The sequence below is a fragment of the Heterodontus francisci genome, chromosome 33 (genome assembly GCF_036365525.1).
Source record: "Heterodontus francisci isolate sHetFra1 chromosome 33, sHetFra1.hap1, whole genome shotgun sequence".
NCBI classification, from domain to species: domain Eukaryota; kingdom Metazoa; phylum Chordata; class Chondrichthyes; order Heterodontiformes; family Heterodontidae; genus Heterodontus; species Heterodontus francisci.
In genome coordinates this window covers 58,447,504-58,461,799 of record NC_090403.1, presented here as the reverse complement: position 1 = coordinate 58,461,799, position 14,296 = coordinate 58,447,504, and positions in this window count along the sequence as shown.

Genomic DNA, 14,296 nt, shown 5'->3' with positions numbered 1-14,296 from the left:
CAGAGTGTTACAGTGAGGGGTGTTGGATATGTCAGACTGTTACAGTTCTGGGGTGTGGGATATATCAGAGTGTTACAGTGAGGGGTGTGGGATATGTCAGAGAGTGTTACAGTGAGGGTGTGGGTTATATCAGAGTGTTACAGTGAGGGGTGTGGGATATATCAGTGTGTTTAAATGTGAGGGGTGTGGGTTATATCAGAGAGTTACTTTAAGGGGTGCGAGGTATAACAGAGTGGTACAGTGTCTGTTGTTGGTTATATCAGAGTGTTACGTTGAAGGGAGTGTGATATCTAAGAGAGTTTAAATGTGAGGGGTGTGGGATATATCAGAGTGTTATAGTGAGGGGTGTGGGGTATATCAGAGTGTTACAGTGAGGGGTGTGGGATATATCAGAGTGTTACAGTGAGGGGTGTGGGATATATCAGTGTTACAGTGAGGGGTTCGGGTAATATCTGAGTGTTACATTGAGGGGTGTGGAATATGTCAGAGTGTTACAGTGAGGGATGTGGGATATATCAGAGTGTTACAGTGAGGGGTGTGGGTTATATCAGAGTGTTACAGTGAGGGGTTCGGGTAATATCTGAGTGTTACATTGAGGGGTTTGGAATATGTCAGAGTGTTACAGTGAGGGGTGTGGGATATATCAGAGTGTTACAGTGAGGGGTGTGGGATATATCAGACTGTTACAGTGAGGGCTGTGGGATATATCAGAGTGTTATGTTGAGGGGTGTGGGATATAACAGAGAGTGTTACAGTGAGGGTGTGGGTTATATCAGAGTGTTGCAGTGAGGGGTGTGGGATATATCAGAGTGTTACAGTGAGGGGTGTGGGATATGTCAGACTGTTACAGTGAGGGGTGTAGGATATATCAGAGTGTTACAGTGAGGGTGTGGGATATATCAGAGTGTTACAGTGAGGGTGTGGGATATATCAGAGTGTTACAGTGAGGGTGTGGGATATATCAGTGTTACAGTGAGGGGTTCGGGTAATATCTGAGTGTTTCATTGAGGGGTGTGGAATATGTCAGAGTGTTACAGTGAGGGTTGTGGGATATATCAGAGTGTTACAGTGAGGGATGTGGGATATATCAGACTGTTACAGTGAGGGCTGTGGGATATATCAGAGAGTTACAGTGAGGGGTGTGGGTTATATCAGAGTGTTACAGTGAGGGGTTCGGGTAATATCTGAGTGTTACATTGAGGGGTGTGGAATATGTCAGAGTGTTACAGTGAGGGCTGTGGGATATATCAGAGTGTTACGTTGAGGGGTGTGGGATATAACAGAGAGTCTTACAGTGAGGGTGTGGGTTATATCAGAGTGTTGCAGTGAGGGGTGTGGGATATATCAGACTGTTACAGTGAGGGGTGTGGGATATGTCAGACAGTTACAGTGAGGGGTGTAGGATATATCAGAGTGTTACAGTGAGGGTGTGGGATATATCAGAATGTTACAGTGAGGGTGTGGGATATATCAGTGTTCTCGTGAGGGGTTCGGGTAATATCTGAGTGTTACATTGAGGGGTGTGGGTTATATCAGAGGGTGACAGTGAGGGGTGTGGGGTATATCAGAGTGTTACAGTGAGGGATGTGGGATATATCAGACTGTTACAGTGAGGGCTGTGGGATATATCAGAGTGTTACAGTGAGGGGTGTGGGTTATATCAGAGTGTTACAGTGAGGGGTTCGGGTAATATCTGAGTGTTACATTGAGGGGTGTGGGATATGTCAGAGTGTTACAGTGAGGGGTGTGGGATATATCAGAGTGTTACAGTGAGGGCTGTGGGATATCTCAGAGTGTTACGTTGAGGGGTGTGGGATATAACAGAGAGTGTTACAGTGAGGGTGTGAGATATGTCAGACTGTTACAGTGAGGGGTGTGGGATATATCAGAGTGTTACAGTGAGGGGTGTGGGATATGTCAGAGAGTGTTACAGTGAGGGTGTGGGTTATATCAGAGTGTTCCAGTGAGGGGTGTGGGATATATCAGAGGGTTACAGTGAGGGGTGTGGGTTATATCAGAGTGTTACAGTGAGGGGTGTGGGATATATCAGAGTGTTACAGTGAGGGGTGTGGGATATATCAGTGTTACAGTGAGGGGGGTGGGATATATCAGAGTGTTACAGTGAGGGGCGTGGGATATATCAGAGTGTTACAGTGAGGGGTGTGGGATATATCAGTGTTACAGTGAGGGGTTCGGGTAATATCTGAGTGTTACATTGAGGGGTGTGGAATATGTCAGAGTGTTACAGTGAGGGGTGTGGGATATATCAGAGTGTTACAGTGAGGGATGTGGGATATATCAGACTGTTACAGTGAGGGCTGTGGGATATATCAGAGTGTTACAGTGAGGGGTGTGGGTTATATCAGAGTGTTACAGTGAGGGGTTCGGGTAATATCTGAGTGTTACATTGAGGGGTGTGGAATATGTCAGAGTGTTACAGTGAGGGGTGTGGGTTATATCAGAGTGTTACAGTGAGGGGTGTGGGATATATCAGACTGTTGCAGTGAGGGCTGTGGGATATATCAGAGTGTTACGTTGAGGGGTGTGGGATATAACAGAGAGTGTTACAGTGAGGGTGTGGGTTAATCAGAGTGTTGCAGTGAGGGGTGTGGGATATATCAGAGTGTTACAGTGAGGGGTGTGGGATATGTCAGACTGTTACAGTGAGGGGTGTAGGATATATCAGAGTGTTACAGTGAGGGTGTGGGATATAACAGAGAGTGTTACAGTGAGGGTGTGGGTTATATCAGAGTGTTGCAGTGAGGGGTGTGGGATATATCAGAGTGTTACAGTGAGGGGTGTGGGATATATCAGAGTGTTACAGTGAGGGGTGTGGGATATATCACAGTGTTACAGTGAGGGGTGTGGGATATATCAGTGTTACAGTGAGGGGTTCGGGTAATATCTGAGTGTTACATTGAGGGGTGTGGAATATGTCAGAGTGTTACAGTGAGGGGTGTGGGATATATCAGAGTGTTACAGTGAGAGATGTGGGATATATCAGAGTGTTACAGTGAGGGGTGTGGGTTATATCAGAGTGTTACAGTGAGGGGTTCGGGTAATATCTGTGTGTTACATTGAGGGGTGTGGAATATGTCAGAGTGTTACAGTGAGGGGTGTGGGATATATCAGAGTGTTACAGTGAGGGGTGTGGGATATATCAGACTGTTACAGTGAGGGCTGTGGGATATATCAGAGTGTTACATTGAGGGGTGTGGGATATAACAGAGAGTGTTACAGTGAGGGTGTGGGTTATATCAGAGTGTTGCAGTGAGGGTGTGGGATATATCAGAGTGTTACAGTGAGGGTGTGGGATATATCAGAGTGTTACAGTGAGGGTGTGGGATATATCAGAGTGTTACAGTGAGGGTGTGGGATATATCAGAGTGTTACAGTGAGGGTGTGGGATATATCAGTGTTATAGTGAGGGGTTCGGGTAATATCTGAGTGTTACATTGAGGGGTGTGGGTTATATCAGAGTGTGACAGTGAGGGGTGTGGGGTATATCAGAGTGTTACAGTGAGGGGTGTGGGGTATATCAGAGTGTTACATTGAGGGGTGTGGGATATGTCAGAGTGTTACAGTGAGGGGTGTGGGATATATCAGAGTGTTACAGTGAGGGCTGTGGGATATCTCAGAGTGTTACATTGAGGGGTGTGGGATATAACAGAGAGTGTTACAGTGAGGGTGTGAGATATGTCAGACTGTTACAGTGAGGGGTGTGGGATATATCAGAGTGTTACAGTGAGGGTGTGGGTTATATCAGAGTGTTCCAGTGAGGAGTGTGGGATATATCAGAGGGTTACAGTGAGGGGTGTGGGTTATATCAGAGTGTTCCAGTGAGGGGTGTGGGATATATCAGAGTGTTCCAGTGAGGGGTGTGGGATATAACAGAGTGTTCCAGTGAGGGGTGTGGGATATATCAGAGTGTTTAAATGTGAGGGGTGTGGGATATATCAGAGTGTTTAAATGTGAGGGGTGTGCGTTATATCAGAGTGTCACAGTGAGGGGTGTGGGATATATCAGAGTGTTTAAATGTGAGAGGTGTGGGATGAATCAGAGTGTTACAGTGAGGGGTGTGGGATATATCAGATTGTTACAGTGAGGGGTGTGGGATATATCAGAGTGTTACAGTGAGGGGTTTGGGTTATATCAGAGTGTTGCAGTGAGGGGTGTGGGTTATATCAGAGTGTTGCAGTGAGGGGTGTGGGATATATCAGAGTGTTACAGTGAGGGGTGTGGGATATATCAGATTGTTACAGTGAGGGGTGTGGGATATATCAGAGTGTTACAATGAGGGGTGTGGGATATATCAGAGTGTTACAGTGAGGGGTTCGGGTAATATCTGAGTGTTACATTGAGGGGTGTGGAATATGTCAGAGTGTTACAGTGAGGGGTGTGGGATATATCAGAGTGTTGCAGTGAGGGGTGTGGGATATATCAGAGTGTTACAGTGAGGGGTGTGGGTTATATCAGAGTGTTACAGTGAGGGGTGTGGGATATATCAGAGTGTTACAGTGAGGGGTGTGGGATATGTCAGACTGTTACAGTGAGGGGTGTAGGATATATCAGAGTGTTCCAGTGAGGGGTGTGGGATATAACAGAGTGTTCCACTGAGGGGTGTGGGATATATCAGAGTGTTTAAATGTGAGGGGTGTGGGATATGTCAGACTGTTACAGTGAGGGGTGTAGGATATATCAGAGTGTTACAGTGAGGGTGTGGGATATAACAGAGAGTGTTACAGTGAGGGTGTGGGTTATATCAGAGTGTTGCAGTGAGGGGTGTGGGATATATCAGAGTGTTACAGTGAGGGGTGTGGGATATATCACAGTGTTACAGTGAGGGGTGTGGGATATATCAGTGTTACAGTGAGGGGTTCGGGTAATATCTGAGTGTTACATTGAGGGGTGTGGAATATGTCAGAGTGTTACAGTGAGGGGTGTGGGATATATCAGAGTGTTACAGTGAGGGATGTGGGATATATCAGACTGTTACAGTGAGGGCTGTGGGATATATCAGAGTGTTACAGTGAGGGGTGTGGGTTATATCAGAGTGTTACATTGAGGGGTGTGGGATATAACAGAGAGTGTTACAGTGAGGGTGTGGGTTATATCAGACTGTTACAGTGAGGGCTGTGGGATATATCAGAGTGTTACATTGAGGGCTGTGGGATATATCAGAGTGTTACATTGAGGGGTGTGGGATATAACAGAGAGTGTTACAGTGAGGGTGTGGGTTATATCAGAGTGTTGCAGTGAGGGGTGTGCGATATATCAGAGTGTTACAGTGAGGGGTGTGGGATATGTCAGACTGTTACAGTGAGGGGTGTAGGATATATCAGAGTGTTACAGTGAGGGTGTGGGATATATCAGAGTGTTACAGTGAGGGTGTGGGATATATCAGAGTGTTACAGTGAGGGTGTGGGATATATCAGTGTTATAGTGAGGGGTTCGGGTAATATCTGAGTGTTACATTGAGGGGTGTGGGTTATATCAGAGTGTGACAGTGAGGGGTGTGGGGTATATCAGAGTGTTACAGTGAGGGGTGTGGGGTATATCAGAGTGTTACATTGAGGGGTGTGGGATATGTCAGAGTGTTACAGTGAGGGGTGTGGGATATATCAGAGTGTTACAGTGAGGGCTGTGGGATATCTCAGAGTGTTACGTTGAGGGGTGTGGGATATAACAGAGAGTGTTACAGTGGGGGTGTGAGATATGTCAGACTGTGACAGTGAGGGGTGTGGGATATATCAGAGTGTTACAGTGAGGGTGTGGGTTATATCAGAGTGTTCCAGTGAGGAGTGTGGGATATATCAGAGGGTTACAGTGAGGGGTGTGGGTTATATCAGAGTGTTACAGTGAGGGGTGTGGGATATATCAGAGTGTTCCAGTGAGGGGTGTGGGATATAACAGAGTGTTCCAGTGAGGGGTGTGGGATATATCAGAGTGTTTAAATGTGAGGGGTGTGGGATATATCAGAGTGTTTAAATGTGAGGGGTGTGCGTTATATCAGAGTGTCACAGTGAGGGGTGTGGGATATATCAGAGTGTTTAAATGTGAGAGGTGTGGGATATATCAGAGTGTTACAGTGAGGGGTGTGGGATATATCAGATTGTTACAGTGAGGGGTGTGGGATATATCAGAGTGTTACAGTGAGGGGTTTGGGTTATATCAGAGTGTTGCAGTGAGTGGTGTGGGTTATATCAGAGTGTTGCAGTGAGGGGTGTGGGATATATCAGAGTGTTACAGTGAGGGGTGTGGGATATATCAGATTGTTACAGTGAGGGGTGTGTGATATATCAGAGTGTTACAATGAGGGGTGTGGGATATATCAGAGTGTTACAGTGAGGGGTTCGGGTAATATCTGAGTGTTACATTGAGGGGTGTGGAATATGTCAGAGTGTTGCAGTGAGGGGTGTGGGATATGTCAGACTGTTACAGTGAGGGGTGTAGGATATATCAGAGTGTTCCAGTGAGGGGTGTGGGATATAACAGAGTGTTCCAGTGAGGGGTGTGGGATATATCAGAGTGTTTAAATGTGAGGGGTGTGGGATATATCAGAGTGTTACAGTGAGGGGTTCGGGTAATATCTGAGTGTTACACTGAGGGGTGTGGAATATGTCAGAGTGTTACAGTGAGGGGTGTGGGATATATCAGAGTGTTACAGTGAGGGGTGTGGGATATATCAGACTGTTGCAGTGAGGGCTGTGGGATATATCAGAGTGTTACGTTGAGGGGTGTGGGATATAACAGAGAGTGTTACAGTGAGGGTGTGGGTTAATCAGAGTGTTGCAGTGAGGCATGTGGGATATATCAGAGTGTTACAGTGAGGGGTGTGGGATATGTCAGACTGTTACAGTGAGGGGTGTGGGATATATCAGAGTGTTACAGTGAGGGCTGTGGGATATCTCAGAGTGTTACGTTGAGGGGTGTGGGATATAACAGAGAGTGTTACAGTGAGGGTGTGAGATATGTCAGACTGTTACAGTGAGGGGTGTGGGATATATCAGAGTGTTACAGTGAGGGGTGGGGGATATATCAGAGTGTTACAGTGAGGGTGTGGGTTATATCAGAGTGTTCCACTGAGGGGTGTGGGATATATCAGAGGGTTACAGTGAGGGGTGTGGGTTATATCAGAGTGTTGCAGTGAGGGGTGTGGGATATATCAGAGTGTTACAGTGAGGGGTGTGCGTTATATCAGACTGTTCCAGTGAGGGGTGTGGGATATATCAGAGTGTTTAAATGTGAGGGGTGTGGGATATATCAGAGTGTTTAAATGTGAGGGGTGTGCGTTATATCTGAGTGTCACAGTGAGGCGTGTGGGATATATCAGAGTGTTTAAATGTGAGGGGTGTGGGATATATCAGAGTGTTTAAATGTGAGGGGTGTGCGTTATATCAGAGTGTCACATTGAGGGGTGTGGGATATATCAGAGTGTTTAAATGTGAGGGGTGTGGGATATATCAGAGTGTTACAGTGAGGGGTGTGGGATATATCAGATTGTTACAGTGAGGGGTGTGGGATATATCAGAGTGTTACAGTGAGGGGTTTGGGTTATATCAGAGTGTTGCAGTGAGGGGTGTGGGATATATCAGAGTGTTACAGTGAGGGCTGTGGGATATATCAGAGTGTTACAGTGAGGGGTGTGGGTTATATCAGAGTGTTACAGTGAGGGGTTCGGGTAATATCTGAGTGTTACATTGAGGGGTGTGGAATATGTCAGAGTGTTACAGTGAGGGGTGTGGGATATATCAGAGTGTTACAGTGAGGGGTGTGGGATATATCAGACTGTTACAGTGAGGGCTGTGGGATATATCAGAGTGTTACATTGAGGGGTGTGGGATATAACAGAGAGTGTTACAGTGAGGGTGTGGGTTATATCAGAGTGTTGCAGTGAGGGGTGTGGGATATATCAGAGTGTTACAGTGAGGGGTGTGGGATATGTCAGACTGTTACAGTGAGGGGTGTAGGATATATCAGAGTGTTACAGTGAGGGTGTGGGATATATCAGAGTTTTACAGTGAGGGTGTGGGATATATCAGAGTGTTACAGTGAGGGTGTGGGATATATCAGTGTTATAGTGAGGGGTTCGGGTAATATCTGAGTGTTACATTGAGGGGTGTGGGTTATATCAGAGTGTGACAGTGAGGGGTGTGGGGTATATCAGAGTGTTACAGTGAGGGGTGTGGGGTATATCAGAGTGTTACATTGAGGGGTGTGGGATATGTCAGAGTGTTACAGTGAGGGGTGTGGGATATATCAGAGTGTTACAGTGAGGGCTGTGGGATATCTCAGAGTGTTACGTTGAGGGGTGTGGGATATAACAGAGAGTGTTACAGTGAGGGTGTGAGATATGTCAGACTGTTACAGTGAGGGGTGTGGGATATATCAGAGTGTTACAGTGAGGGTGTGGGTTATATCAGAGTGTTCCAGTGAGGAGTGTGGGATATATCAGAGGGTTACAGTGAGGGGTGTGGGTTATATCAGAGTGTTACAGTGAGGGGTGTGGGATATATCAGAGTGTTCCAGTGAGGGGTGTGGGATATAACAGAGTGTTCCAGTGAGGGGTGTGGGATATATCAGAGTGTTTAAATGTGAGGGGTGTGGGATATATCAGAGTGTTTAAATGTGAGGGGTGTGCGTTATATCAGAGTGTCACAGTGAGGGGTGTGGGATATATCAGAGTGTTTAAATGTGAGAGGTGTGGGATATATCAGAGTGTTACAGTGAGGGGTGTGGGATATATCAGATTGTTACAGTGAGGGGTGTGGGATATATCAGAGTGTTACAGTGAGGGGTTTGGGTTATATCAGAGTGTTGCAGTGAGGGGTGTGGGTTATATCAGAGTGTTGCAGTGAGGGGTGTGGGATATATCAGAGTGTTACAGTGAGGGGTGTGGGATATATCAGATTGTTACAGTGAGGGGTGTGGGATATATCAGAGTGTTACAATGAGGGGTGTGGGATATATCAGAGTGTTTAAATGTGAGAGGTGTGGATTATATCAGAGTGTTACAGTGAGGGGTTCGGGTAATATCTGAGTGTTACATTGAGGGGTGTGGAATATGTCAGAGTGTTACAGTGAGGGGTGTGGGATATATCAGAGTGTTTAAATGTGAGAGGTGTGGATTATATCAGAGTGTTACAGTGAGGGGTTCGGGTAATATCTGAGTGTTACATTGAGGGGTGTGGAATATGTCAGAGTGTTACAGTGAGGGGTGTGGGATATATCAGAGTGTTACAGTGAGGGGTGTGGGTTATATCAGAGTGTTACAGTGAGGGGTGTGGGATATATCAGAGTGTTACAGTGAGGGGTGTGGGATATGTCAGACTGTTACAGTGAGGGGTGTAGGATATATCAGAGTGTTGCAGTGAGGGGTGTGGGATATATCAGAGTGTTACAGTGAGGGGTGTGGGTTATATCAGAGTGTTACAGTGAGGGGTGTGGGATATATCAGAGTGTTACAGTGAGGGGTGTGGGATATGTCAGACTGTTACAGTGAGGGGTGTAGGATATATCAGAGTGTTCCAGTGAGGGGTGTGGGATATAACAGAGTGTTCCAGTGAGGGGTGTGGGATATATCAGAGTGTTTAAATGTGAGGGGTGTGGGATATATCAGAGTGTCACAGTGAGGGGTGTGGGATATATCAGAGTGTTTAAATGTGAGGGGTGTGGGATATATCAGAGTGTTACAGTGAGGGGTGTGGGATATATCAGATTGTTACAGTGAGGGGTGTGGGATATATCAGAGTGTTACAGTGAGGGGTTTGGGTTATATCAGAGTGTTGCAGTGAGGGGTGTGGGATATATCAGAGTGTTACAGTGAGGGGTGTGGGATATATCAGATTGTTACAGTGAGGGGTGTGGGATATATCAGAGTGTTACAGTGAGGGGTGTGGGGTATATCAGAGTGTTACAGTGAGGGGTTTGGGTTATATCAGAGTGTTGCAGTGAGGGGTGTGGGATATATCAGAGTGTTACAGTGAGGTCTGTGGGTTATAACAGAGTGTTCCAGTGAGGGGTGTGGGATATATCAGAGTGTTACAGTGAGGGGTGTGGGTTATATCAGTGTGTTACAGTGAGGGGTGTGGGTTATATCAGTGTGTTACAGTGAGGGGTGTGGGTTATATCAGTGTGTTACAGTGAGGGTGTGGGATATATCAGTGTGTTACAATGAGGGGTGTGGGATATATCAGAGTGTTGCAGTTAGGGGTGTGGGATATATCAGAGTGTTACAGTGAGGGGTGTGGGGTATATCAGAGTGTTACAGTGAGGGGTTTGGGTTATATCAGAGTGTTGCAGTGAGGGGTGTGGGATATATCAGAGTGTTACAGTGAGGTCTGTGGGTTATAACAGAGTGTTCCAGTGAGGGGTGTGGGATATATCAGAGTGTTACAGTGAGGGGTGTGGGTTATATCAGTGTGTTACAGTGAGGGGTGTGGGTTATATCAGTGTGTTACAGTGAGGGTGTGGGATATATCAGAGTGTTACAGTGAGGGGTGTGGGATATATCAGAGTGTTACAGTGAGGGGTGTGGGATATATCAGATTGTTACAGTGAGGGGTGTGGGATATATCAGAGTGTTACAGTGAGGGGTTTGGGTTATATCAGAGTGTTGCAGTGAGGGGTGTGGGATATATCAGAGTGTTACAGTGAGGTCTGTGGGTTATAACAGAGTGTTCCAGTGAGGGGTGTGGGATATATCAGAGTGTTACAGTGAGGGGTGTGGGGTATATCAGAGTGTTACAGTGAGGGGTGTGGGTTATATCAGTGTGTTACAGTGAGGGGTGTGGGTTATATCAGTGTGTTACAGTGAGGGTGTGGGATATATCAGTGTGTTACAGTGAGGGTGTGGGATAAATCAGAGTGTTACAGTGAGGGTGTGGGATAAATCAGAGTGTTACTTTGAGGGGTGTGGGTTATATTAACCATGTTACAGTCACATGGTTTCTAAGCCTGTTTTGAGTTGATGCAGTTTGAGAACTGGTTCTGAGCCCATTCACCTTGCTGTGGAATGAGACATATCAGGAGTGAGTGACATGATTCCCCTTTGTGCTCATCCATCACATGTGCTTGTCACATTGCTGATATCTGCTTTATCCGGTGGGATTGAAGCATTGCTGCATCTTTGTATAATTCCTGTTGTATCCAGGCCAGGCTTTTTGGTGCAGAAGCTGACATTGGTGTTGCAGTGCCAGGCGTGCTGATAGTGGCATTATGGCAATGTTTGCAGCCAGACAGAGGCTGCCCAGTGTGATCCACCATTGTACTGGTTGTTGCTATTTTGTGACCACTGCCAAGGTCTGTGTGGAGAGACTGCCCACTTGCTGACGTGGTCACTGTTTAATTTAAGCAGCTGGAACATGCTGTGTGTGGCTAACGTGATTCTTCTTTTGAAACTGTCAGAACAAATTGTTGATGCTAATTGTATCAAAAGATGAAACATTTAATTCCTGCCAAAGATTTTATGATATTTGCAAACTTGGCAGGCTTTGTTTTGAATAAATAATCAGTTTCTTTTACGAGAGAAACACCAGATCTGAGATTCTGAAGGTGTCTGTCTCACCCCCAAACAGACATCCCATCGCAACATGTGGGAGATGTGATACCTGGCTCAAGGTCTGCCAGATCCCAAAGAGACGCATCTGTGTAGATGATGCTGTCAAGGCTCACAACCCATCAACATCATGGGCTACAAATTGGATTGCTCTGTTTTGTTTAAGAAGGGTAGCAGGGATAATCCAGGTAATTATAGACCGGTGAGCCTGACGTCAGTGGTAGGGAAGCTGCTGGAGAAGATACTGAGGGATAGGATCTATTCCCATTTGGAAGAAAATGGGCTTATCAGTGATAGGCAACATGGTTTTGTGCAGGGAAGGTCATGTCTTACCAACTTAATAGAATTCTTTGAGGAAGTGACAAAGTTGATTGATGAGGGAAGGGCTGTAGATGTCATATACATGGACTTCAGTAAGGCGTTTGATAAGGTTCCCCATGGTAGGCTGATGGAGAAAGTGAAGTCGCATGGGGTCCAGGGTGTACTAGCTAGATGGATAAAGAACTGGCTGGGCAACAGGAGACAGAGAGTAGTAGTGGAAGGGAGTTTCTCAAAATGGAGACGTGTGACCAGTGGTGTTCCACAGGGATCCGTGCTGGGACCACTGTTGTTTGTGATATACATTAATGATTTGGAGGAAAGTATAGGTGGTCTGATTAGCAAGTTTGCAGACGACACTAAGATTGGTGGAGTAGCAGATAGTGAAGGGGACTGTCAGAGAATACAGCAGAATATAGATAGATTGGAGAGTTGGGCAGAGAAATGGCAGATGGAGTTCAATCAGGGCAAATGCGAGGTGATGCATTTTGGAAGATCCAATTCAAGAGTGAATTATACAGTAAATGGAAAAGTCCTGGGGAAAATTGATGTCCAGAGAGATTTGGGTGTTCAGGTCCATTGTTCCCTGAAGGTGGCAACGCAGGTAAATAGAGTGGTCAAGAAGGCATACGGCATGCTTTCCTTCATCGGATGGGGTATTGAGTACAAGAGTTGGCAGGTCATGTTACAGTTGTATAGGACTTTGGTTCGGCCACATTTGGAATACTGCGTACAGTTCTGGTCGCCACATTACCAAAAGGATGTGGATGCTTTGGAGAGGGTGCAGAGGAGATTCACCAGGATGTTGCCTGGTATGGAGGGCGCTAGCTATGAAGAGAGGTTGAGTAGATTAGCATTATTTTCATTAGAAAGACGGAGGTTGAGGGGGGACCTGATTGAGGTGTACAAAATCATGAGAGGTATAGACAGGGTGGATAGCAAGTGGCTTTTTCCCAGAGTGGGGGATTCAATTACTAGAGGACACGAGTTCAAAGTGAAAGGGGAAAAGTTTAGGGGGGATATGCGTGGAAATTTCTTTATGCAGAGGGTGGTGGGTGCCTGGAACGCGTTGCCAGCGGAGGTGGTAGATGCGGGCACGATGGCGTCTTTTAAGATGTATCTAGACAGATACATGAATGGGCAGGAAGAAAAGAGATACAGACCCTTAGAAAATAGGCGACATGTTTAGATAGAGGATCTGGATCGGCGCAGGCTTGGAGGGCCGAAGGGCCTGTTCCTGTGCTGTAATTTTCTTTGTTCTTTGTTCTTTGTTATTCAGGCAAGGGGGTCATGGTTTGGGACCTGCCCCTGCCCATTCAGATGGAGGTTGGCAACACGTGAATTTGATGTCCTGTTCTCATCTGAATCATTGTAGCATTGGCCAAAGTGGCTCCTGCAATACCTTCCTCTTCTAAGTGTTGCCTGTGGCCTCTATGATCAGCAGGGGGACCAGGCAGCATTGTTAGGGAACCTCATTATGCAGCCAGCTTTCCCTTCTTAAAGGCAGGATGTCCCTTTTAAAGGGAAGCTGCACTGAAGAAATCTGCTGCAATTTAAAACTTCAGAAAATTGGACACCCAAGACAGAAATATGTTCCCAGAGTGATGGATGCGATGCTGGAGGGATTAGTGGTGCAGGTGGGCAGGGGGACAGATGACATGGTTCTGTGGGGGGCCAGGAGACCCTCAAAGACAACCTTCAGAGGGAGTGGGAGCAGGTGACCAGGGAGGTCAATTCCTGGAGTCTGGACCTGAGGACCTGGCAGCAGCAGCACAAGAGGTCTAATGACCTTGTGCAGGTGGTCAACATCAGTGAAGCATCTTCACATGATATCCTCTACCCACCACACCATCAACCTCTCACATTGCTCAATACACCACATCTCCATCACTCACCTTTCAACACACCCTGCCACTCAGAACTCACACTAATATCCAGGTACTCCAACTCACCCTCACACACCTACCAATGCTACTAGCCTCACACCTAACTCTCACTGCCGGCATATACCTCCAGCTATTCAACTATGGCAGGCACATCACCCAAACACAGTGTTAGACAATCACTGATATTCTGCTCTCTGTCTTGCAGGACAAAGTTGCACACAATCGAAGGGATCAGAGCAGAACCAGTGGGCGACATGGACATCTGCACCCCCTGAGCTCCACTGTGGAAATGGCTCTCAGCATCATGAGGCCAACTGCAACGTGGCCCTTGGCTTCTGACATTGCCGAGAACATTGAGGATGGCAGTATGTTCCTGCCTAATGCCCCTTCTCAACTCCCAGCTCACCATCATCCTGCTATCTGGCAGGATGAGCAAGCTGCTGATGGTTTAACCATGGACCTCCTGCTTCCCATCACCCCAATCCCTCATCCCAACCTTCTCCTCTGAGTTCCTGCTTTCAGACTCCCAACAACT